The following is a 2923-nucleotide window of genomic DNA, read 5'->3' on the forward strand; positions in this document are numbered from 1 at the left end:
CAGGGGTGTCCTTTGTCCCCCCTCCTTTTCGCTATTGCGATGGAGCCGTTGGCGGCCTATTTGAGGCAGCACCATAATCCTAGGGGGCTGCAGTTTAGGCAGCACCCGATATTGATCTCTATGTACGCGGATGAAATTGCACAGTATATGCGGGAGCCGAGTGAGAACTTGGATGTTTTGCTCACTGAGGTTGTCCGCTTCAGTACCTTCTCTGGCATAGCGATGAATTGGTCCAAGTCGGTGGTGCTTCCTCTTACTCATCGCACCGTGCATTTTTCGTCGTGTTACCCTGTCGAGTGGGCGGAGGGTCCGGTCCGTTATCTGGGTGTATGGCTCAGCTGTGACGTTGAGACCCTGTGGCTTGCCAATTATGGTAGATTGGTGACCTGGTTGGAGGACAGGTTGGAGATGTGGCGCTCCTTGCCGCTTTCGCTGCTTGGGCGCATTGGCATTGCCAAGATGGTAGTTTTACCTAAATTTCTGTATCTTTTTGTTAATCTTCCACTGGTGCTGCCCCTGAGCTTTCTGCGGAGACTCCGATCGGCATTGGTGCAGCTATTGTGGGTGGGCAGGCAGCCCAGGCTCGCATGGGAGAAGCTGACGTTGCCATTTGGAATGGGTGGGCTTGCCGCCCCAGATCTGGAGTTGTATTATTACTGTGCGCAGGCCCACTTTGCGTACTTTTGGATTCGCCCGTTGAGATATTTACCTCATCTTGCGGCAGAAAGTGATGATGTATGGCCGGACCGGCTGCCAAGAGTGCTTGGAGGTATGTCTCGGACTCGTCCCAGGGGTGTGAACACGGTTGCGTGTACATCTGGGGCTTGAGAGGCATTGCTGCGTCGGTCGGGTGAATGCATGCCTTTTGCCCCTGCGATGCCGGTGCTGGAGGTTGCGGATGAGAGAATGTCAAGTGATGTGCGACTGCGGGACTTCCTTTCTGCTTCGGGGCTGTCTTTGCTGGGGGACTGGTTTCTGAATGAGCGTCTGAGGTCGTGTGAGGAGGCGCTAGGGGACGGGGTTGATAATGCGCTGCATAGGTTGTATTTGTTACGGGTCTACGCGATGCTCCGGGCGTGATTTGCTGGTCTTCCGACTATGCCTCCGGTCTGTCAGGCGCTTGAGCTGCTTTGGCATGTGCAGTCCCTGCGTCAGCTTAATACCAAACTTTATAGATGTGCGCAGGAGCAGCGACGGGCGGTAGTGGAGGCTGCGAGAATCAAATGGGAGAGAGATGTTGGGGAGGAAATCACTGATGCTATGTGGAGAAGCTGCTGTGCGCACATGAGAGCACTGTCGCCCAATTATAGATTACGGCTGTCCTGCCATTTGATAAAGTTTTGTTTTGACCAATGACTTTGTGTTTCACCACTGCGCATATTAGTTGCTCAATGTTCACCAGTAGCACATGGTATGTTTTGTTCAGTTTAGCCGCCTATGGGCTTTGACATTGCATTAGTCATTACATTCTGTATTGTGCCTATTGGCTTTGACATGGCATTAGCCATTGCTTTCTGTATTCAGTTTAGCCGCCTATGGGCTTTGACATTGCATTAGCCATTACATTCTGTATTCTGCCTATTGGCTTTGACATGATATTCAGCTCCGCTGCCTATTGGCTTTGACATGATATTATACATTACACTTTGTATTCAGCTCCGCTGCCTATTGGCTTTGACATGATATTATACATTGCATTTTATATTCAGCTCAGCTGCCTATGGGCTTTGACATGATATAAGACATTGCATTTTGTATTCAGCTTAGATGCCTATTGGCTTTGACATGACACTAGACATTGCATTTGATATTTAGGTTAGCTGCCTATTGCCTTTAACATGACATTGCATTTGATATTTAGGTTAGCTGCCCATTGCCTTTAACGTGGAGTTAGACATTGCAGTTGAGAATCTAAGCTGTATTTTTCCAAGCTGTGTTTTTGCACCAGAGAACCAAGATGTTTTGCTCTCACAGTAGACTAGACCTGATAAGAGAGAGTACATGGGCGTCGTTTCTCTTCCCTTGAGCTTGGGAACAGGAGTAGTCTTGGAGACCTGGCCAGTCTCCAAAAGGCTTGCTCAGTTTCCCGGGTCTGAGAGGAGGGGGCACACCTTTGTAACGAATGTAACAGGCTGCAGAGAGTGAGATTCGAATCTGCCGGACCTCGTGCTGGAGCTTGGCGCCAGCTGCCAGCATCCCGTGTGGGTAGATGACACTCTTTCTCGCGGCTGACAGGGGTCATCAGCTTGCAGACCTTAGAAAGATGTAGCTGTAAATAGTTCCTACACGGTGAAGTATTTGTTTTGCTTTGCATTCAATATCTTATAAATATAACCTGCTGTGTATATTGCAAACTGATATATTTTGTTTGATTAACGCGGACTTGAAAGCTACTAATTCGTCATTCATTCATAAACATTGTGGTTGGGGAAGAATAAAATAACAATAAAAGTCTTCTTTGACCTCAGAAGTGCATTTCTGTTGTGTTATGTTAGTGCTTAGAAACTAAATAAGAGGAAAGCACTACAACGGCTCATACACTTCAAATTCCTGCATCGCTTGTATTATACCCACCTCAGTTTACGGGCTATGGGGCTGCGTGATGATGCGAGATGTGAACGATGCTCTGCCCCGGACGCTGATTTTCTGCACCTGGCGTGGACTTGTGCAGCGGTACGCGACTTTTGGGGTGAAGTGATGTGTGCGATAACTGGTATGACTGGACTGGATTTGCCTTTCTCTCCTGTGGTGGCGTTGCTGGGTCTGCTGGATGGGGTGCCATCCGGGAGGCGACGTCTCGTTGGTATGCTGCTTTTGTTGGCGAAGCGAAGAGTGGCGGTCTGCTGGGGGAGGGGCAGGGCTCCGCGGAGGGATGACTGGCTGCGGGATGTTGCATTTTGTCAGGAGCAGCTGTCCATCTTCT

Source organism: Pleurodeles waltl, chromosome 3_2 (assembly GCF_031143425.1).
Source record: "Pleurodeles waltl isolate 20211129_DDA chromosome 3_2, aPleWal1.hap1.20221129, whole genome shotgun sequence".
NCBI classification, from domain to species: Eukaryota; Metazoa; Chordata; class Amphibia; order Caudata; family Salamandridae; genus Pleurodeles; species Pleurodeles waltl.